At 41.6% G+C, this 24,726-nt stretch overlaps 1 pseudogene; it reads right to left on the minus strand.

Annotated features, from left to right (window-relative positions):
• Positions 1 to 17,669: 17,669 nt before the first annotated feature.
• LOC107528092 (large ribosomal subunit protein uL11 pseudogene) lies at positions 17,670 to 18,263 on the minus strand (annotated as a pseudogene).
• Positions 18,264 to 24,726: the final 6,463 nt, after the last annotated feature.

Here is a 24,726-nt window from a genome sequence, read left to right on the forward strand (position 1 = left end):
AGGTTAGTTTAAGATCTCTGTTCGGCATAGATTCTAGTTATGCTGGTTCCAGTGACGTCTGAGTGTTCCTGTCCCCGCCTGAACCACTGCTGAGATAAGGAGCCCTATTGGTGCTCACTGTTTTGAGGGAAGGCAGGCTCTTTGGTCTCCTAAGGACACCTAAAATTTCAGTCAATGCTACTGTAAATATGAATTCTCAGATATGCCACCTGTTTTCACTGCAAAGCTTTGAATCTATGATCAGATGTCATAAATTCGCTTCTTTTTTCTCTTTTGTTAATACTCACCTGAAGATATATTTATATATATGTATTTTTTCCCCATTGATTTTTTTTTAGAGAGGGTGGAGGGCAGGGAGGGAGAGAGAGAAAGAGAAACATCAATGTGAGAGAGGCATATTGATTGGTTGCCTCCTTCATGTGCCCCTACTGGCACTGGGGATCAAGCCTGCAACCCAGGTACATACCCTTGACCAGGAATCAAACTTGCAACCCTTTGGTGCGTGGGCTGATGCTCTAACCACTGAGCAACACCGGCCAGGGAACAAATTTGCTTCTGAATCTTGAATTTATTTTTATATTCCTAAACAGCTTATCGGGGCCCCTGGTTAAGCTTGAATTTCCAAGGTCTCTTCTAGATACTATGTTTCTGTGACCATTTTAGGTATTCCTTATCCAAATTCTATTCTCTTATCATGATTTAACCAAATATGTCTTGGAGCCTTATCCAGTCTCTCATGATGGAGATGGGTTTTCTTCTCTGCTGATCACTTTGGTCTACCATTTTACTGATAATTAACATAAAGGACCTTCTTGGTGCAGCTCTTATTTTATTGCAGTAAGCGAGTCTTTTATTATTATTTTCAGTGTTTTCTGTTTGTTTTGTAGGCTGCATTAGTAGAGGTTCAATGCCTGGAACAAAGGAGGATATTATCTTGTTAGACGCTGGACCTGGGGTATTATGTTTAGTTTTGGGCTCTTTCTGAGGGACATTGACAAACTAGACCATCTGCAAAGAATGATGACCAGGAAGGCACAGGGTCTGGAAACTATGATGTAAAAAGAGCCATCAAAAGATCTGAGCCTGTCCAGCCCAGGGCAGTGGTACCCAAAGTGTGTTCCCATGGAGCTGCGCTTCCCCAGTGGTTCCTATGTTAACCTTTCATGTTATTGTTTGTTTAATTGTTCATCTTTCACACTAGGCTTTAAGCTCTGGGATCTTAAGAATCATTTCTGTTTTTTGTCTACTGTAGTGCTTCGAGCTAATATCAATGCCTGGAGCAAAATAGATGCTTAATGGATATGTATTAAATGGGTGAATGAATAGATAAAATTTCCATTGAACTGTAAATCTGTGTGATGTTAATAGGGTGGAATTGGGAGAAATCATATTTCTGTGGGCCAACAGATATGGAAAATGCTTGGTACGGTGCAGTTAGACAGGTTTCCTTACTGCTGGAATCCTCAGAGCTTTAAGAAAAAAAAAAAAGAAGTGTATTTTCAAGACCAGATGAGAATATGCTCTATTTTCTAAGTGTATTTCACCATGGAATGTCCCCCCTCCTCCCTGCCCCGTGAAACATCCTATGGCAAAGCTGCCAATAAAAAGGACAGGGATTTAAGGGCTATTATTTGTCGAGGAAGACACAAAAAGAAACAGTGAGTAGAAATTGTAAGGCTATATATTTTTATTTAGTATAAAGATTTTGTTAAAAATCAAAGCCATACAAAAATGGAGTAGACAGGCTCCCAAGGTAAGTTACCTGTCTCCGTTTAAGCAGCTTTGAGCAGAATCTCAACACTCCTGAGGAGAGTTGCGGGAGTTGAATTATCCATCAACTAGAAGATTGTATTAGGTGCTTCAAAGTCAAAGTTGTTTGCAAATTCATTGTCAAGAAGGCATTGTTATCTCTTCAACACCCATGTCCCCTCACCCAGTGCTTTGTTTCTAGTAGACATTTAATAAGTATTTGCATGTTACTTGATTGGTCTGTAGGCTCTCACAGAATTTAAACAATGGTAATGGACACCTATTGGGTACATAGAAAACTTCTGTATGCAAACTAGTTTTCTTATAATCAGAGAAGAAACATTAACAAGAAGCCTGTCTTGTGGAAATACGCAGAAATGTACAATTTAAGGGTAAGATATAATTGCTGATGCTATCTTACTATCTTTCTCGCTCCACAACTCCAAATTCAGAATCCTGACTCCATTTGACTGGTGGACGTTGACCCATAACGAATGAGTTATAATCATCTGGATGGATTTGTTGTGAAATCTGAAAGCATATTGAATGGCTTAGACATCATCAGCTAATTATCTGCAACTGTTAGATTGAGTTTAGAGGGATATTCTTTTATCTGGCTTTTGCTGTTTATGTGTTCCTGTGATTTTGCTTGCCAGCTGGCCAAACAATAACGTGTTGGGAAGGGTTAGGAAGTGTACAGAGGTTCAGTTCTTTGATGTTAAAATCAGGCTAGTGCTGTGTTCTTCAGACTTTTTTTTTAAATATTACTATTCTAACTTTAGGTTTCCCCTCTGCTTACTATTGTGATCTGTGTGTAGCCACCAACTAGTTTTTATTAAATTATCCAGAGCTGGTTTTTGTTACATGCTTGCACATGACTGACAATTAACATAATGTATTTGGATAAAGAACCTGGATATTGAGGGTGTAAGGAAGTAAGAGCCTAGAGCAGAGGTATGCAAGAGATGCAGAACAGGCCCAGTCTGGCGGCTCAGTTGGCTGGAGCATCGTCCTGTGCACCAAAAGGTTGCAGGTTTCATTTATGGTCATGGCACCTGCCTACTTTGCAGGTTTGGTCCCCAGTCAGGACACGTATGGGAGGGAACTGATTGATGCTTCTCTCTCAACCGATGTTTCTCTCTCTCTCTCTTTCTCCCTTCTTCTCTCTCTAAAAATCAATGAAAACATATTCTTGGGTGGGGATTTAAAAAAAATGTTTGAGAGACATAGAATGTAAGCCACATATGTAGTTTTAAAATTTCTGGTAGCCACATTTAAAAAATATTTAAAAAGCAGGTGAAATTAATTTTAATAATATATTTAACTTAATATATCCAATATATCCAACATAGTATTATTTCAACATATAATCATTATAAAAATCATTAATATGATGTTACATTTTAAAAAATGAAGCCTTTAAAATGCAGCATGTCTTTTATGCTTATAATGCATCTCAATTTGTATGCCAACTTTTCATCAGAGATCACTGATCTCTGTTTATATTTCATAAAACTTACAGTTAAAAAAGTATATTTACTGCCCTAGCTGGTTTGGCTCAGTGGTTAGAGTGTCAGCCTGAGGCCTGAAAGGTCACAGGCTAGATTTCAGTCAAGGGCACATACCTCAGTTGCAGGCTCGATCCCCAGTCCCATTCAGGGCCTGTGCAAGAAGAACCAGTCGATGTGCCTCTCTCACATCGATGTTTCTCTCCCTCTGTCTCTCCCCCTCCCTTCTACCCTCTAAAAGAAACAATGGATAAAATATCCTCAAATGAGGATTAACAACAACAAAAGAAGAAAGTAGATTTACTTACCTAGGTTTCCCAAACATACTAAAAAGTTTTACAATAACCAAGTTGGACACCAAAAAATAATTTCAATTCATTCCCCAGTCACAGTAGCTGTATTTCAAAGGCTACACTCTTGGACACCACAGTGTTACAGCCTCAGTTTTAATTGACCCTCCAACAAGTGGAAAACCTAGACCTCTCTATAAACCCAGGTTCCTCCCCCTCCAGTCCACCTTCTGCCATGCTTCACTGTGCAGGTCAGGATCTAGCCAGGAAGATGCAATACCTTTTAAATTCATCACCCTGGTGTTAACGGCTGAAAGAGCAAAAAGGGAACACTGAGGTAATAACAAAACAGCTACCACCCTTGGAACTGAGGGAAAATACAGGAAAGATGTGGAATCATCGGAAACTAGGAGCTTGGAATATTAGGCCCATTGGAGGTGTTCAGATTTCTGCCGCTCTGACTGGCAGGGAGCCTGCGGAGGGTGGGCTGGGAGTGTCACAAGAAGCTGGGCACCGGAGCCCACCTTCCCAGCTAGAGTGACCCTGACAGGAGCAGGACAAATGGGAAGGAAGTCCTTTTGACTTCCTCCCATCTTCCATTTTGCTCTCTGCCATACATTGTCAGGACCTGATAGGAAGCCAGTTTGCAGAATTCCATCTTCAGAAGGGTGGAGTTAGAGCAGAGAGAAAAAGCGGGTAAATAAATGGCATAGGCTGAAATGCTCACCACCTTCCTATCGCACGAGCAGCCCTTAACAACCCGGTGGCTCCTTCAGTTCAGTCAGAGGCTGGGGTTTTCCATTGGCTTGGGTGATACCCAGTTAGAGCACTTTTGGGAGAGGAATTCCAGGCTTCATCTGAGTTTTGAAAGCAGCTCTAGCAGTCTAGGTGTAGACTGAAATAAGTCCAGGGCTCAGCTCAATTTGAAATGGTTTCAAACTGAATTGTTTCAAACTGCCCTGGCATTGATAAATGTTGGGCCTCAATGGAGGCTTTTTTTTTCTCTGCCAGACCTTGTATGGCTAATTCTACTTTTAGGGGCAGCTTTATTTTGCAGATGGTACCAGATGCCTATTCACTATGCTCCGTGGCCTCTATGGATTTTGCTACACCTTCCTACAAGTGGGGACAAAGGGGATTATCAATCTTTGTGTGGTCCTTTTCATGGGAGAGGGGAACTGCATTTCCTTCTCTCCAAAAATGAGTTTGTAAAGTGAATACATGTGTGCCTTTATCCCTGAAGCTTGGGCTGGTGCAGAGCACCATAAAGAGATTTTCGATGTATCTCCCATCCTCAGAGGGTAAGAGCCTAATGTGGCTGCACTTTTTCTGAAAGAGAGATAAAAATGAAGGTGGGGGCGGGGGGGGCAAGGTGCTCTAACGGAGGCTGCAGTGACTAAGCACAATACTGTAGGTGAGCAAATTACAAGGAAGCACCCACTGTCTCTGTGCCTCAACTCCAAGGCCCCATTTCCCCATTCACATTCCAAGGCAAGTGGGATTGTTTTTGTAAGAAAGATGCATTTGTAGAATTAATGCTGCATATGTTTGAACTCTTTCCAAAACGATGTATTCATCAATGCTTAAAACATTCTGAAAGCTCCATGCAATGGGAGGCGCATTAGCCATTTCCTGGCAGTGTGGTGTGTTTGTGTTTGGGTTACAGTTCAGTTCTTGGCTTCCTCAGCACACAGCAGTTGGAATGAGGCTTTGAATTAGCATGAAATGACACGGTTTATTTTGTTTAGTCGATTTGGTCTTTCCAAAGCTGGTGCTCATTTCTCCTGAGCCTGTTGTGAACCTCCGGCTCTGATAGGCTGGAGAGGAAAAGAACAGAAATCCTGATGGTAGTTTTGACACAGGGTTTCTCATTAAGTAAGAAAATGGCCAATTCCCCAGCCACCCTGCCTTCTTGCCACAAAACAAAAAACCAAGCCGTGGCAAGAATCCACACAGAAGGGTAAACTCTCACGAAAGGGAATCCTTTGTATTTGATTTTAGTAGTCCCCCCTCCTACCCCTAGAGGTAGAAAAACAAAATTAGGTTCTTTACATTTTCTGGCTTTGCCTTTGATTTTACCAGATAAAGCCCAGGTAGGTGAGTTAAAATATTCCGTTTTGGGATGCAGAGCTAATCAAGACATACATTACTGGGGAGTTAATGAATGCAGACCCTTTAGTATTGGACACCCAAGTCTTTACTCTTTAATTTGGAATCCGTGTAACACCCAGAATCCCTTCCTCCAAGCAACTCCCTGGCAGATGTTTTATTGTTTCTGTTGTTTCTCCTCTGGGGCTGTACATTAGGTTAAAATATCACAAATAGCTGCTATTATAGTGTGAGTCCCAGAAGCAATAATTCTTAGCGACAGCCAAAGGAAATGTGACATGTTTAGGAAACCCTGTCACTGATGCTAACACTCAGATCTTCAGGCAAACGCTTAATGACCGACTCAGCAAGCTGCACAAACTCTGCTATCTACCCAACAAAAGGTGACTCCCAGGGAACCATAAATATTCGAGAAAATGACTGGAGACAATGATGGGCTCTGTTTTCTCTCTTTACCTCCTAATCTTAGTTGTAGGAGGTATATCATATATGCGGCAAATCGGACAGATCTTGCTCTACTGTTTGTGTTTGCGTATCTAGCTATGTTATTTCCAGCCAACATCCAAGACATCGGGCTAAGCAGCCGTTCATGTTTTAATCTGATGTTAGGATGGGAATTTGAGTTTTCCAAAATGCTTTAGGATATGATCATCAGGAATAGACTAAGTGTTGGCAGGATTACTCAGTTACCTGCAAGGGATCTCATGGCCAAGTCATTACTTTTATACATCCTGCAAATTATAACTCTTCTAAATGAATTTTCCACTTTGTAAATATATACACGAGTTGGATTATCAGTCTGACTCGGTTTCTGGAGCTCAGTATTGTTGACATTTTGGCTGGATAATTCCTTGTCGCGCTGTCCGGTGCATCCCCAGGCTCACACCCATCAATTGTGAGAACCAAAAATGTCTCCAAGGTATTGCCAATGTTCCCAGGGGGCAAAATCATCCCCAGTTGAAAACCACTTGTTGAACTCTATGTCCTTCTGTACTTCCCGTCTCAGTCCCCAAACTAATGATTTCAAGTAAATACATGTAATTCCTCATCCTCTCTTATAGCTCAAATGTACAGTTCTTAATACTGTTTAAACACGTCCCACATACAGTTATGTTTTCCTGCTTCAGAGCCCCATGAGGTACTTATTATCTGGGGTACTGACTGCATTCTATGTGTCACTGTATGCATAAGTGTATTATCTGTGGACACCTCTTCCAGACTGGGTCACAGCGTTTAGACATAACTGGTGACTGATATTTAAAAAAAAAGTTAAAAGAATCCATATTTCTTTGTAGATCACACTTTATTTAGAACTCTCTTATTTTGTTTGCCATTTTCTTTAATTTAAAAAAAAAACACACCAAAAAAATATAAAGATAAGAATTAAAATGAACCAAATTCCACCATCCAGAAATAACAATTATTAACAATGTTATTACTTTTCTCCCAGTGTTTTTCTGTGCTTTTTATGTAGTGCTTTAAAAAATTTAATGTCATAGCATAAGCATTTTCCTTATGAAGAAATTTTATAAGCATTATTTTAATGGCTTCTCTTGTGGAAAATAAGACCACAGTCTAATAATGTAAGTCAGACACTCTGTATAAGAGCAGCATTGCAGGAAGAAAGAAGAAACGGAGGCTCAGAAGCTGGCAGCCAGGCCATCACCACACCAGCTCCCTAACTCATCAAAGTTTTAGGTTTTCTTTCACACCTGAGTGCAACATAAAACTTATCTAAGATTGATATTTTTAAAAAATGTTTTTATTGATTTTAGAGAGGAAGGGAGGAGAGAGAGGTAGAAATATTAATGAGAGTCGGTGATCAGCTGCCTCCTGCACGCCCCCCACTGGGGATGGAGCCTGCAACCTGGGCATGTGCCCTGACCAGGAATTGAACTGGTGACCTGTTCATGCAACAACACTCAATCAACTGAACCACACCAGCCAGGCGTACTCAAGATTGCTTTTTGACAAGCAGGGGAGGCGGGATCTGTGACCACACTCAGGCAGGTGAGAAGATATTCACAAGGGGGAGATGAGACCTCTCTTCCTCAGCAGGGGAAGGAAGGGGAACTTTGTTATAGAAAGTTAGTCAACTTGAAGTAGGTTGCATGCAAAGGGTGCTGGACATGTATTTGAAAGGGGTCTCAGAGGTTTGTTTGTAAAGCATTAAAGAGATGGCTTCTGTTTTCTTTTTCTATTACTTACAAGTAGCAGCACTGACTGATTACAGAGGGACTGGTTTCTTTTTCATTGTGTAGTGTTCCATTTTGTGCAATAACTCATTTTACTTTTTCTAATTTTAAATGATGAATCCATTGATTCAACCAGTGTTGTAGATCCCCTGCCAAATGTGCTGGGTCCAAGGGAAGAAGGGTGAGCACTGAAGATAAGGTCCCAGTTCTCATGGGGCTCAGGGGCCACCTGGGGGATCAGACAATCACAAAGTGAACCAATGAACAAATATATTTGTTCATGTGGGGGAAAAAATGTGCCTTTTTTGTGGATTTTAATTTGACATGACGTTGACTTTTTAACACCTCTGTCCAGTTCTTCCTTGTCTTAGATGGCTCCCTTTTTATGATGGTTTCTCTAATTTTATAGGTGCAATGTCTCTAGGTGAGAATCAATATCAGATATTACTTTGATTTTTGTTTTAGAAGATTTATTGCAGAGGGAATCAGTTTTCAGAGTTCTCTTCTTTTGTATTCATCTTTGAATTATGGAAATTTTTCATGAACCTCATGAGTTTTTTTTAAAAAAATTGATTTTAGACAGAGGAAGGGAGAGAGAGAGAGAGAGAGAAACTTTGATTGGTTGCCTCCTGTATGTTTTCCAACCAGAGAATCAAACCTGAAACAGGTGTGTACCCTGACTCGGACCTGACCCCTGCCACCTTTTATTGCAGGGGATGCTGCTCAGCCAACTGAGCCACTCTGGCCAGAGCCTCACGACTCTTTACTCATCTTTACTAGGAAGTCTGTGATTGTCCTCCTATTGGCTTTTTAAAATCACTTTTTAATTATATATTTTTTGTTTATATATTTAATTGAATTTACGTATTTTATATAGTTATATATTTTATTTATTTTAATTTATTTATATATAATGAATTCACCAATCTTAAGGTATGATTTGATGAGTTTTAACAAATATATATGATTGTGTTACCACAACTGTACTCATGATATAATATAAAACATGCTCATTATTCCAAAAATTTCTCATGTGCCTTTTCAGTAAGTTCCTTTTCCCTCCACCTGGCAACCTATGGTCTGCTTTTTGTCACTGTAAGTTTGCTTTATCTAGAAATTTATGCAAATAAATTCAGACAACATATAGCCTCATGTGCCTAGTTTCTTGCACTCAGCCTAATTCATTTGAGATTTATTCATGTTGTGCATATCAGTCGCCTGTTTCTTTTTATTGCTGGGTAGTATTCTATTGTATGGATGTGCCACAATTTATCTATTCACCAGTTTATGGCATTTAGTGTTTCCAGTTATTGGCCATTATAAATAAAGCCACTATGAACATCTGAATACAAGTCTTTGCATGGACATATATTTTCATTTCTCTTGGGTTGTGGCAGCAAAATTATGACCCCAAAGATGTCCATCCCCTAATCCTGGAAACTGTGAATATGCTACATAACGTGACAAAAGGGAATTAAAGTTGCCAATGAAACTAAGGTTGCTAATGAGCTGACCTTAAAATAGGGACCCTAACCTGGAATTTCCAGGTGAGCTCAATCCAATCACGTAAATTATTAAAAGGGGAGGATTTTGTCTGGCTGTGATACAGAGCCAGAGAGATGACAACTTGAGAAGGACTTGACCTACCATTACTAGAAGGGGCAACGAATACAGGCATCCTCCAGAAGCTAAAGAAGGCAAGAGAAGAGGTTTTCCTCTATGAACCCCAGAAAGAAACACAGCCCTGCCGAAACCTTGATCTTAGCCCAATGAGACCTGTGCTGAACTTCTGACCTACAGAACTGTCCAGAGAATAACTCTGGGTTATTTTAAGCCACTAAATGTGTGTTCATTTGTAACAGCAGTTTATAGGAGACCAATATATGGCCAAATACCTGGGAATGGGATTTCTGGGATATGTTTAATCTCATTAGAAACTGTCTTAGTGACTTTTTGTTAAGTAGGATTAAGCTGGGTTTCAGACATAGATTGATGTGTGTTTCTTTCCCAGTGATTTTTTATAGAAAGACTTCCAGATTCAGAATGTAGAGAAATAATAAAAACAGGAGACAACCATTCACAGGTTTAGCAGCTTTGGGGACCCGGCGGTCAGCTGAACCAGAGCCATAGCTGAGAGGTTTCTAAGAGCATTAACATGGACAGTATTTCCAGAGAAAGATTCTCCAAATCCTGTTTCTGTGACTGGTGAGCTCAATTGCTGTAGAGGCCAGAGCAAGCCAAAGTGCTAAACTCCTTCATTGTCCTTCTCATTGCTTTTGATCTCACCCTCGCTCCAGCTCTGACTTTCGCTGGTGCTGGTGTCAGAAGTACACATCAGTGCCCACTGCCACATATTTTCCAATTGCTCTCTCCAGCAGCTGCTGACAACGGTGGTCATTTTTACCAATTCACACCGCAGGGACTGCACTGAATTGAAGTTCACTCAGCTCCAGATATATGTATGACAACCAAACTTGGTTTGCAATAAGGGTGAAGATTTTTCTCTTCGAACATTCTCTGGTTATTTCTGTGTGAATTTTGAAGTATCCTGGTGTTATAGAAAAATGATTTATGATACTTGTTGAAGATGGTAGGGAAGACTATTGGAGAGGGGTTAGAGACTATTGCAATGGGGTTTTGCAGTGGGAGAGAGATCAGGCTCAACTCCACATGCAACTAGGATAAGTGGGGATTTATAGCCAAGGAGCGGGGTGCAGGGGGCGGGGGGCGGGGGGCGGGGGCAGTGGACAGAAAATGACTAAGAGGAGACATCAGGGGCATGGGTGGATTCTGGCTAAACCAACTCAACAGGCAGGTTGTCAGGGTGATAAGTTATTGAGGTTGGGAGATGAAGATTTCAATCAGATATCAAGGATGGGGGATTTTCACTAAACTGACCTGGCAGGATTCTTGCTAAAGCTGAACTAAGCAGGTGAAGGACACATCCCAAGGTCAAGGCCTAGGTGAGAAGAGGGATCAGAGGAGCCTGACTCAGCTTCAGTCAACAACAGAGCCTTTGTTTTTGGGTATCTATGCTTAAGCTGCCAACTTAGTTTTGATAATTATTTTTACTTTTATTTATTATTATTATTTTTTTAATCTTCACTTGAGGACTTTTTTTTTTTTTTTTTAGAAAAGGGGTGGGAGGAGAGAGAAACATTGATGTGAGAGAGAAACATTGATCGGTTGCCTCCTATAAGCGTCCCTACTGGGGCCAGGGATCAAACCCTCAATCCAGGTATGTGCCCTGACCAGGAATCAGACCCATGACCCTTCGGTGTATGGAACAACTCTCCAACTAACTCAGCCACACTGGCCAGGGCTTGGTAATTATTTTTAAAATACAGTATCACATATTAAGAAGATTTTTGGAAAAGGCATTTTTTAGCTATTAATTTAAAAAACCTGAAAGACATGAATTTTCATAGTCAATATAGAGGGGAATATGATCAAGAAAAAATATATTAGCCAAGCTAACATGGAAACAGTGCCCACCGCTTCTAATTCAAGCACTTGAATTGTCTAAGAAAATTCATTACAGAGTTGGTGTTAATTAGTTCCTCTCTGAGAGATGAAGCCCTATTATTTAAGAGTTTTGCTCACCTAATTCTCTACTTTTGTAAAAAACACACACCAAAAAGTAGTTCTTAATTTTATAAGGGGCTCTGTTTCTGCGCCAGGAGTAAAGGGAGAAACAGGATTGAGAATGTCCTGCGCATGTCATGTTATTCAAGGTGTCAGGGCGGCCAGAGCGACGCCGGTGGCTCCCCGCCTGCTCCGCAATGCTGCCCTAAGGCAGACGGGCTTCTGACGCCTGTTAGCGGGCGTTGCCATCGTGTTACCTTCTTTTCTGAGTCGTGTGCGGCGATGGCATCCAGATGGACGTGCTCCTCTGGCTCTGTTTCTGGAGCACTGCTGTATCTGCTAACCTTCAGCGCGGGCGTGTTATCTTGCACCAGCAGCACGTGTCACGCTGCCTGGAGGGATGGCAGGCTGGGCCTCGGCCATCCACGAAGATGGCAGGGTTCCAGTGGCCCATCTGTGGGCAGACGTTATACTTTCAAGTATCTGGCTATTTTCACACCTAATAAATCATCGGTGAGACACGTAAACCCTTCAGTGGTTACCTGATGCTTTTAGGAAAATGACCAGAATCTTTCTGCTGGCCTGCGATGCTTTCTATATGTTGGGGCGGGGGGGGGGGGGGGCACACTACTAATACCGTTGCTTTTCTTCAATGGAGGATGTTAGAAATACTTCCTCTATCTATCTGTTCTTTCACAGCCATCCCTAACATCCTCCCCGTTTGCCCTTGCTGTCTAGCCAGTGATTTCTCAACGAACAGCACAACAGACATCCCGCGGACCCCCAGACTGGCTCTCAAAGAGGCTGAAGGGAAATAACGGGTGCACACTGGAGAATTTTTTGACCCTATCAGGCCTATCTTCCGAAACGCCTCTCAAAGTAAAATAAACCGTGTCCCCCTAACCCCCACATTTTTCCAGCCCTTACTGGAGACGTCCTCTCAGTTTGGTGGGCATCGACGCTGCATTTCAGGGGCGACGCACGGAGTGAAATGTGGGCCTCTAGAATGCAGTCAGTTGGTGATTACATATTCTCATGGTACACAACAAATTGTCCATTATCTCCAACTTTAAAAAAATATCAAATATTTTCCAAAGTTCCTAAAATTTAAATGAACTAATGGGACGACTAGTGATAATTGAGTTCATGGGTCCTAAGCCAGATAAGCACTACCAATTTTTCAGTGCTTTTATGTTAATTAAATTATTTTCCCATTAGGATTGCTTGCTATTTACAAAGACTTATTGATGTACCATGCTCTTTGTCCCCACCCCTCCTGTTAGATTCCTATAACTTAATAAACCAACCCTAAGCCCTGAAATAGTCTATTGTTTGTTACTGTTATTTTAAAATACTAAGCTCCCCAGAAAGAAACTGGCAAATAATTCTATTTGATGTTATCTTATTTTTTGAACTGAACGTGTTATTTGGAAGTAAAAAAAAACAAAGCACATTAAAAAACCAGACAAATCTATTCCTTTATCACCAGTTTCTTGGGGAAATTTATCTAACATTTGTTTCCCTTTTTAGTATGCTTGTTGTAATCCCTCTATTTCCTTTTCACTTCTTGTCGAGGCTTCACCCTGGAACAGCGCTCTTCCCATGATTGTATTTCTGCGATCCTCTGAGATCTCTGACTAAATTGTGTAGAACATGTGCTGCTGTAAGATTTCATTGAAATGTATAAAGAATAAGAGATTCTATTTCCTTAAATTCCCTGTAGTACATACAATTTTTGGTGAGTTTCTGATATCTTTATTTAAACTTTTTTCAAGCATAAACTTATTTCATTTTATTTTTATATGTGACACCTTTAGCTGCAAATTAAAAAAAAAAATGTTTCAAAACATCAGGCTCATAGCTGAGAAAATTAATAATTTATATCATAAATAAAAAAATAGAGTGTATGTATTGACAACACCTAATGCTGGTGAGGACGTGGAGCGACAGGACTTATCCACTGCAGGTGGGAATGCAAAATAGTATAGCCACTTTGGAAGATAGTTTAGTGGTTTCTTATAAAACTAAACATATTTTTAACACATCATCCAACAATTGCTTTCTTGTGATTTACCCAAAGGACTGGAAAACTTATGTCACATGAAAACCTACACAAGATGTGGACAACAGCTTTATTCATAATTGAAAAAACCTTGGAAACAAAGATGTCCTTTAGTAGGTGAATCATTAAATAAACTGTGGTACATCCAGACAATGGAATATTATTCAGTGCTAAAAAGAAATGAGCTACCAAACCATGAAAAGGCACGGAGGAACCCTAAGTGCATATTACTAAGTCAAAGACACCGATCAGAAAAGGCTGCCTACTGTGTGATTCCAATTACATGACATCCTCCAGAAAGTAAATCTGTGCAGACAGTAAAAAGATCAGTGGTTGCTGGTGGGGTGGTCAGGGTGGAGGTATGAATAGGCAGAGAACAGGATTTTTAGGGCAGTGAAAAAAGTCTGTATGATACCATAATAAAGGACACGTGTCATTATACATATGTCTAAACCTATAGAGTGTACAATACCATGAGCGAAATGTAATGTAAACTGTGGACTTTGAATGACTATGATATGCCAGTGTCCATGTGACAATGTTACAATGTCAGTTCATCAGTTGTAACAAATCTACCACCTTGGAAGGATGTTGGTAGCAGGAGAGGCTATGCATGTATTAGGGCAGGGGTGTATGAGAAATCTCTGGACCTTCCTCTCTAATATGTTGTGAACCTAAAACTACTCTAAAAAATCTTTAAAAAAAGAGAAATCGTATGTATAAAACTACATATAATAATAACAAAAAATAGGTAGAGTGGGACGAGAGTACTATTTTTAATAAAATTATAAATTGAAATAAATGTAATCTACAACTGCATTCTGATACTTTTGTCTCCAGAGTTCAATTTAGATTCTACCCTGGGCATGAGTGACACAGAAAACCAGTTCAGAGAAGCAAGCTTGGATCCATTACAGAACATGGGAAAACTCCTGTTTATGTACTTTTATTGTTTTTTCAAATGGAGTTTGTCATGACGCTCTGCAGAACGTGAAAGAAGACCAATCCTTCGTTTCATTTTTGACATGCAGGCAAATACTCAAAGAGCAGCAGAGTTCATTCTGTAGTAGAAGGAAGAGCTGATGTAGCCCCTGTCCCAACAGAGGGCTCGGGAATGGAGCGGATACCTCCCTGGCTCAGCTGCAGCTGCCTGGAGGACACTTGGGTGCTCTGGTAGAAATTCTGCTGCACTTTAGTTTCCCTGTTACAGCCTTAGCCCTGGCTTTTCATAATTTTATTTTTATTTTCCAGTAATGTACTTTCTGGGAAAAAGTAAAAACTCCAAAGGCAAAAAGAAGTAAAATAAAATATCAAAAAGTAGGGGTGGGTTGGAAAAGGGGAATGAAAGGAGCAGGAGGCAGGTGCTGCATTCTTTAGGTCTGCCCGGGAAGTCTCCTGGTTTACAATTCTTCCTCTGTTGAACCACAAAGAGAAAAATGAATTAGGTTTCTGAATGCCAGGGTATATCATCTGTCAAAGGCTTTGCCAGTTAAAAAACCAATTAATTTCCAGCTCCCACAGCTCACAAGGATATAAAAATAGGATCTTAGATGGCTTTTGAAATGTTGAATATGCTCTCTTCTTAAAAGAAGAGAATTGAAACTGGCTTTCCTCTTTGCTAAAAGAAAAAAAAAAGAGCAACATTTTGGGGCTTTGATGTTTTTCTTTGGGAATATGCCCCAGGGTGTGTGATTTTGGCATTTCTACGTATGTGTGCACACATGCATATTTGCACACCCTGATGCAGAAGTGGTTTATGGCAGAGTTAGTGCAGATATTTTCTTCTTCCAAGCAAGTGACTATTTCCTCTCTTCCATGGTCAGATGGATGATTTGAACAGCTTGGAAGGGCAAGGGCAAGAAAAGCTTTGATTTATCTGCAGCTGAACTGATTTAGACAAATGCAGGAAGATGATACATCACTGAATTAGGGTGAGCAGGACAATAATGAGAACCTAAAGTGGGTGACAAGTGCACACTGAAATCCATATTACCACTAAACAAGCAGGCCTGCATGTGTACACTGTGCCTTGTTTTATTTGATAGAGTGGTACTTGTCACGTTACAGAATAGTTTAATGAATGCTTTAGATCTGTAATTAGCTGGCCTCTCATGTGCTCACGAGATGCTGGCATTGGTGAGGGTGAATTATCCAATAAATATGATGCAGAAATTCAGACCCTACACAGGGAACCACACAGGAAAAGAGTCGGAGATACATGGGCAAACAGCAATCCAGTTGCAGTAAAATTTAAAGCTATGCCATCATTGTAGTATGGAAGATATGCTAATCCAAAAGGTTCCGTATGCTTTCAAATAAAAATCAAAGGAAATAGAAACAATAGAGGAAAAAAGGGCTGCTCTCTCCTCAAGTTTGGTCATGTTGACTGAGTCAGCCAATGTGCTAGTCTCTTCTCTTGGGCATTTATTTTTTAAGAATTCCTGCAGATGATACAGTTGAGAGGTGAGTTCCCAACATACGTCAAATGGAGGATTTCCCAAATGTACAAAGAAAACGGGGTTACAATGAACCCTAAAGCAGCTGTGGAGTGGCAAGAGGAGGTCATTACAGGGCCAAACATGGGGCTTACGGATGAGTTGGAAGGACGCTGAGAGGTTTTTAAACAGCCAGCCCCAGCCCCACCTGCATTGTCATTTCATCAATGGCTCAGGGAAAATCTTCTCTTTGCACTTGATGGCAAGATGCCTCTTTCTATTTCTTCCCTTGCCCATTAAGCCAAGGTTCAGTTTTTGCTTTACAGGCCTAAAGATCAAACTTGCCCAACACTTACTTTTTCTGCAGCATTGGCTTCAATATGAATGATCCAATTTTCAGTCCCTTTATTAATATATCTTCCCATTCAAGTGATCCCATGTTATTTACATTGATACCTTTGATCTGTGTTTGTCACCTATTTTCTTCCTGTGCTGAGCGTCACCCTTAGAAGGACCTAGCTGTAGGTATCCAGCCAGATACTGTTAGTTACATAGCTAAAGTGAATTTTAAAAGAATAAAAAAACCCCAAGGAGGCCGTAAGTAAAAAGCACTCTATGCAAATGACCTTACACAATTACACTTAAAACTAACATGCCAGCAAGTTGGTAAATATTATTATTCCTCCAGGCATGTATAGCAATTACCTAATGTTGTGTGAATATTACTTCAGTATCTTGTACAGCACCTTCATCGGCTTCCTTTTAATGAAAGATTCATTGTTAAATGTGCTTTGGGGTCAGCTTTGATATCTACAAAATATCCGTGCCTCTGGCTGTTATGGATAGATTACAGGTGCCTAAATAGACTGATTACTTTTGCCCTGGTGTCAGAGGGTGACTGGATAAAGCTTTGTTTTAGAGGCATGCGTCGCACAGTCAATGATATTTTTAGCGAGGTGACCTGAAATGTGACGTTGAAACTTCGGATAAGACTTTAGCTTTGTCAACATTTATAGTGAGGGCCGACCCAAAGCAATATTGTGAAATAAGTAACTTCTTCCTGAACATTTTCCTCTTTAGATGTCAGATGGCTCTACAGCTTCTTCTTGGTCCCTAGTGGGGCATTCTCTAGGGTGCCTCTTCCCTTTTACTGTCCCATTTGTTTCCAACCCAAAATTCCAATTAATTTTGGGCATCTTTGTGATTCACTAGCTAATCTGATACATTTATGCTAACTTCTTAACCCTTTATCAAAAGGTTAAATGTCAATGATCTTGCTCTTGCAGATCACTGCATATTTTAGCCAATGCCTTCCATGTCTAAATCCAAAGCAGCAAATACTGGAGGAATTACAGGTCTCGTAGATCTATAGCTACTTGAGTCTCTGCTGCAAAGGTTCCCAGACTTTATTCTGAAAACTCAGGATTTGTAAATCTAAGTTTTAAAAATACAGTGGGTCTTATTTTATTCTTCTGTTTAAATGACCAAAAAATGAAAGCATCCTTTTCATGTATAATGTTTCCTTCTCCACATTTTTGTATTAAATAATAGAATGAGTACTTCCAAATGGTCAACAATTTAAACAGTACAAGACAGTGTTAAGTGAAAAGTAGAATCTCCTTGTCTTTCCACTTGTGTCCCTGGTCTTTGTTCCCAGAGGCAACTGTGGTGGGCAGATTTGGTTTTTAGTGTTTCAGGAGGTTCTCATTGTATGGTGAAATAATACTCTTCTGCCTCTATTGCTTTCTTTCTTTTTGGTTGTCAAATGAACTGTAATTGAAATATTTCCCTTTGTAGTTCTTAACTAGCTGGGATTCCACTGCACCACTGCTGATGTCATCTGTGGTGTCATGAGGGTGGAAGCCATCAATTTGCAGCCTGCAGACTGGGCAGTCCCCAGGATACTTTTAATGGTTCCAGAGAGTTCTCTAGCTAAAGATCAGAGCCACTTCTGTTGGGCAATGTTGACAATCTCATCAAAAGTGGTATTTCCACTGTGCTCAATGTTTTTTTGCTTCTTTCTGTCTCTTGGTGGCTCTTTGAGGGATTTAAGGATCAGGGCAGAGGCACTGCTTCAGTCTGGGCCTGTCTGTTCTGGTCAGTTTCACTATAATCCTCAGACCCTTCCAATCACCAGTTGCTTTGGCAATGTTACCACCAACCTTTTTTGGAGACAGACCCAGGGGACTGTCCTTGGGGGCCAGGGCAGAGGGGTTGCTAACTTCCCCGCCGGTGCACCACGGGTATATGACTTTGATCTTGTTAGGGTCAAACTTCAGTGCCATGGTTGAAGGCGTTGGTATTGGATGAGCCCGGATTCTGGATGACTGAAGAAACTTGCACCAAAGCTTCCTCCAAGCCTAAAACCAAAAGAATTAGGTATTTTAAAAGTCTGGTTCCTCCATTGTTTCCAGGATTGGTTGTTCTTTATGTTTATGTTGGTCTTTGTTTTCCTATCCTTCTGGACTTCCTTGGGTGTTGAATACTCCTTTATGGTTCATTCATTTTTCACGAGTGGAGAGCGGAATTGGTGAATACAGGTAGCTGATGTATACAGCTCTGCATGCAGAAGGCCTCTCTCCGGAACAGGCCTGGCTGCGGAGTCTGTAGCTGGGGCCACACGTCAGCACAACAGATGTCCTTGTAGGTCACCTGAGCAAGGCAGCCTGACTCTGAGAATGCAGAGCTTTGGTATATCTCACTCCTTCCCTGTTTCACTGTTTCCCCTCTGTCTCTCTCCTGGAGGTTCAGGTTCACTTCAAACTTAGCTTCTTTCTCAGGCGCCAGTACTCTTGCCAAGCATCCTTACTTCTAGATTACACTTTTTTTTTTTTTTTTTTTTTAATAATTTCAGAGAGAGGAAGGGAGAGGGAGAGAGATAGAAACATCAGTGATGAGAGAGTTGTTATTGATCAGCTGCCTCCTGCATACCCCTGACTGGGGATCAAGCCCGCAGCCCAGGCATGTGCCCTGGGGAATCGAACTGTGATCTCCTGGATCCTAGGTTGTTGCTCAACTGCTGAGCCACGCCTGGCCAGGCTAGATTACACACTTTTGTTAGAGTTTAGTCCTTGGGCTTCCAGAATTCAGTTTTGAGGGCAAAATTCTACCTTGATTTCATTTTGTCACTAATGAATTCATTCTGTCACACAATATTTTCCCCTGTTATTTCATGGGGATACAGGGAGAGTCAAAAGGTGAGTGAGCAACCCTCTAATTCTGTTTCCCTTGCCTAGCAGATGTTGCGTACAAACCAAAGCGACTTCTGCATGAGACAGACATCCTCCGCCTAGTAGCCAGTCGTGTAGGAGGAGCTGGTGTTCTAGAAATGTGTACCATAGCAGAACAGTCTATATTTTGCATTACAAGAAGCAGATTTATCTGGAAAGTTTAATTTTTCTCACCATAATCAGAAAAGGAGCTCAAGAGTAATATAAAATTAATTTAGAGAATAAAAACTAAAAAAACCCCCCACATATCTGAGTTGAAGTCTGTGGGTTTTGATTCAGCCACACACACAGTCAAAAGGACATAAATTAACCAACCAGAGGGTAAGGAAAGAAAGCAACTGGCAGGATGAAGTGGCTGCAGCCACCTTATCAGAGGAACAGATGTCTGAGGAGTTTAGCCTCAGGGGAAGAGACTAAGGGGAGATGCGACAGCTGTCCTCAAATATTTTAAGGGTTATTATTTCGAAGAATGATTTGTTTTGTATTACATTGCTGTACAGCAGAGACTTTGTCTTAAGTTGAGAAAAAAAAATTTTTTTCCAGAAAAATCCTTTCGAGAACTGCACCCGAGCCCATCCCACAGACTCGCCCACTGCGCTTCCCCCGAGGCACCCCCAGGTGAATCCCAGGAGTCCTGGAGCATACTCTGATAAGTCAGTGCTGTAGGGGACAGGGCAAGGACCAGCAGGGAGAAATGTCCTCAAAACAGCCTGAAACACGATTCCAAGAATACACTTACAGCTGTGTATCTTCATTATCTGTCATATTCTGTAACAGCTCTGCTAGCATTTAAACTCACAGCTCTAAGAAAAAGCGCACATTTGAATGCTTGCCCCGTGAGAGACAGTGCGAGACGGACTTCCCTCACCTCTGTGTTTCACTGTCTCTTGCTCCAGGCTCCTGAAAACGGTGTTTTTTCCTGGAAGTCCCTAAGGAGTCTCATATGTTCCCATGTATCTTGGGGATTTTATTGGTCTTCCCCTGGCACGGTCTTCCTCCAGTGGGTTTGCCATATCTGCCAGACACACCACTACATCTGATGCTGCTTCTGGACACCACTGCTGGGTCCGCCTGGCACCTCTCTCATCTAGTGGGCACACTCACCTCTTCTGTGAGAATCACTTTGCAGTACGACTGCTTCTTTAGTCACTTCTCTTCCCAGGTAGGTATCTATCTCTGTGACTTCCAGATGCATTGTGCTCTAGCTGGACACTGCAGTCTTCCACTAGATTCATCCAGGTGCAAAGTCCCATAGTGAGTGGGGGAAGGACGTCTGTCCTTGTGTTATACGTGGTTGGAAGAGTCCTGAACGTGGGCTACTTCTGCCCCAGTGTTATAAATAATATTCAGCGATACAGAGTTGTTAGCTTTCATTTCAGCCACCCTTTCTTTCAAGGACTCAGATATGAAGCCAAAGATGACAGTCCCATCCAAGGGACTGATGTCAACATGTGCTCAGGATCGTCCCCCCTTCTGATGACCATAGCTTTTTTACTGGGTCAAGACTCTTATCCTTGGCTCTGTTTTATGATAAAGTCTCTGAGAAGTCTTCTCAATTCCTTGTACAAATGCATAGTGGGAAGTTTGACCCCACTGGTTTGCCAGATGTCCCCAGATATTTGAATACCTCATGTAAAGGTTCTACTACATTGTTGTAAAAGGAACACATTTGCATTATAGAAAATTTGGAAAATACAAAAATATACTCAGCATCTCATCACACTTGACAATATAGAGTGTACTGAGAGGGGGAGACCAAGAGTGAAATCACAAGAGAAAGAGTTTTATTTTTACACACATACTTTTGCATCTCATTTTGGTGCTTCTCTTTGCAACATTGACTGGGGTGGTTGTGTAGTTCTGTGTTTGCTCTGGATTTTAAGTGATAGAGTGATTATTGCTGGGCATTCTGACCGTTTGATGAGAATACCCAAATATTGGTGCCAGGGTGTAATTTGTGTGGGAACATGTTGCTTAAATGTGGCAATCAGTGAGATTGAATTTCACTAACAGAATTTTAATTATACATGAAATACATCCTTCACATAAGTAAAAAAAACCTTGTAATTTAAAATGGATTTGAAATGGATTTAAAAACCATTTAAGGTACTTAGACTGTATTTGTTTACATTTTTTTTTTTTTTTTACTAAATAGTAATTAGATGGGTTCACAGTCTTCCTGGCTTTGGGTATACCTGCCAGGTCATTAAGAGCGTCTCCTTCCGCCACCAGCCTCACTGTGGCTCAAGCAAGCAGAGGCAGCTCTTTCACAGCATGTTTCTTCGAACACCTCCTTATCGTATCCTAACCCTCACTCAACTTATTCAGTCTACTCATTCCATGACCAGAGAGTATTCTTTGTCACACAATTGACTGCCTGCCATGGAGGGTGGGCCTTAGTCATTGGGTGGACAAATGTGATGAGGGTAATGGGGTGTGTTTCGGAGAGCTGAGAGACAACAAGATTGCTCTGCATTGAGAAGGGGGAGAGACCAAGAGGGAAAGAGCTCAGGAGAGACAAAGGGGAGAGAGATCTAGAAGGAAATTGAGGAAAGATCAAATTTCCCCACATTTGAGAGGAAACCAAGTAACTGAGAGGTGAGAAGATTTACTTGGGAAGGGTTGTTATTGGGACTTTTGGATCGAGGCTGCAGAGTTGGGTGAGGGACTCTCACCACACACTCTATTCATCTTACTCAGTTGGGGCTGCTATAACCAAGTCACATGACAGAAAGAGAGGCACGGAGCTCTCAGGGGTCTCTTGTAAAAGGGCACTAATATCATTTATGAGGGCTGCACCCTCATGACCTAATCATCTCCTAAAGCCTCCCACCTTCTAATACCATCACTTTTAGGGTTAGGATTTCAACCTATGGGTGGACACAGTCCTTCAGTGCATTGAATTATTTCTTTTCCACTGGTAAGATGACCTCTTTGTGTCCAACATTCACACTGTATGGAGCCAGAGATGGGAGAAAAGTACTTACAAGAGCCTTCAGGCTCCTCTCCTGGTACCTGCCCATCCTCAGTTCTCTTGCCTGGCATGCTTCTTTACCCACCCCCCCTTTCCCTCCAAGCTCTGCCCTGCCAGACTCTGCAATACAACACTGAACTTTTTTTCTATTTTGTTCTTTGTTGCACCCTCAGTATTTTTAAATGAAGGAATGCATGAATGAATGGGTATAAGTAGCTGATAGCAAGAATATGAAGGAAAATCTGACAGGATTTGTTGACTCAGTTAGAAAAATGGATTAAAGGCTCGACATGAAGCCTTAGATGCTTAGGAAAATGGTTATAGCACTAACAAAAATAGTAACTTCAGGGAAAGCAACTTATTAAAGATGGTAGGGAGTACCAATACGAGGAATTCAACTTTCAAAGCTGAATCTGAGAATCTCTGCAAATCTTTTGCAAATGTTTTCAGAGGTCACCCAGCATCAGCTTATAAATGACTGTCTGGATAAATAAACTGTCCATTTGGGTAGGAATTTTGGCCCTCTGCTGATACATGCAATAGACTGTGATATGTGACATGTTAGTCTCTGGCTGACACTCCCATCCCCAGATTTTTGCCCCTGCATCATCCTCATTACCTTCCGAACCTCCGCAGGTGGCTGAGCGGAGCAGTCAGATAGAAATGTTGACGCAGAGAACTCTTCATTACCTCTGACAGACGCATTTTAGCCTCACAGCTTCCAGCCCCAGTTCCTGGAAGGCTGCCCTGCATTGTTGCCAGATATCATTGCCATGGAAACCACAGACCATCCCACTAGGGCGAGACACAAAAGAGAAAGCAGTGTAAAAACAGATTTGTTTTTAGGCTCTGGCCCCTCTGATTTCACACCTGACAGGACCGTACATATGTCCTTCTGGGGGGGGGGGGGTGCTGGGGCACAGGGGAAAGCAAACCAGTGGAGTTGGGTTTATTAGTGGCTTTCAGGGACAGAATCACCAGGGGAAATCCCACTCAGGGAAGCAAGATCACAAATTACCCTCCAAAGCATGAGAATGTTTTCTTATTTTCCTCCACATGTAGAGCTACCATGGCTGGTGTTGCTTTCAGAAAAGAATGATATTTATGTCAGTTTGACATTGAAAAGATTACTTCAGTGAAAATGGCTTTTCTATTTCAGGCGTTAACCATCCCAAAATTACCTCGCCCCCTTCAAAGGAGGGTGGAGGGCAGCACTGATAATGGGCATTGCCGAGTGCGAGGAATTGTGTTTCTCACCTTGAAGCCAATGAAAGCATCGGTATTACATTACCCTCTTGATTGGGGCAGTAGTGACAGAGGGTTAAGTGCCTACGTTAGCATTTGCGGAGCTGTGCGCTGGGGACTTGTGCATATGACTATGTAAATTGTATCTCTATAAAATACTGTTAGCATGAAAAATGAAAAACTATTGTTAATCATTCAAAGCAATTTTTTTTTCTAATTTGTGCATTTTTTAGAAGGTGGGTTTGACGAGTGGTTTATCAGACCCATACAACTTTAATTTTGAACCTTTAGTTGCAACATTATACAAAGCTGATTTATCTCAGTGTTACTAAGGTTCTTGGTAAGGACTTAGGCGGCTGCACAAATACTTACTGGGCCATTACTCTGGGGTAGGATTGGACTGATTTTCCTCTGGCCCACCCATGCCCTCCGCCTTTCGCGTGCAGGTCAGGTGCTCTCTCCAAACCCCAGCCTGGGGCAGGGTGTTCCCCTGGCCACATTCCCGAGAAAGGTGTGCAGTGTGGCAGGTACACACACCTCCTCAGTCTGGCTCTCTGGTTCTCACCTGACACTTGGAAGGAAACTCGAGTGAGTCTGCACTAAAGTTGCAGGTGAAATTTTGAGGTTAGTCAGTAAATCAGTCATTCTCTTGCTCACTTACTGGTTTTTGACCTTCCCCAGCAACCATTCTTGCATTTATTATCACAATCTAAGGTGGAACCTCCCAATCATGCTATTTCTTGCCTTCCCCTGACCCCTTTCAAAGTCTAATTTTGCTCCTGTCTGTATTGCTGTCATCTGGTCGAGATAGTGTCCATGCAGGGTAAGTGCACTGACACCAGAGGGCACCTTGGAATGTTCGGATGAATCCCAGAGGGAGGGTGGGGGTGGGGAGGGTTTTCTGTGGGCTTGGCTTTTCCAGGCTTGGAGCTGGCAGCAGGGTCCCAGGCTTGGCACTAGAGATTTTCTAGGGTCAGAAGGAAGGACCTGCATTGTCCTGAAGGCCCCTTATGCCTTCAGACCATTGTTCTGCAGCTTTCCTGGCGCTGGGACTCTGTTTGAATTGGAATTCTTTCAGTCATTCGGAGCTTCATCTACGTGTCTCCAAAGCCGTCCCACACACCCGTGAGGACTGTGGCACTTCTGCAGGCTGCCTCTTGTCTCCAGCGCATGATTATCCTGGGTGACTTCAAGTCCTATTGGGTGACCTTTTGACAACTGAATATCTCAGTTCCTTAGAATAACTGCTTCTAAAAAGTTTCGTCTCTTTTTCAGGCTAATGAATAAGTTTTCTCACAAGTGGCTATACCCTGAGCCTTGCCGCATGGAAAGCTGTTCAACATT

The sequence above is a fragment of the Miniopterus natalensis genome, chromosome 2 (genome assembly GCF_054644295.1).
Source record: "Miniopterus natalensis isolate mMinNat1 chromosome 2, mMinNat1.hap1, whole genome shotgun sequence".
In the NCBI taxonomy this organism is placed as follows: Eukaryota; Metazoa; Chordata; class Mammalia; order Chiroptera; family Miniopteridae; genus Miniopterus; species Miniopterus natalensis.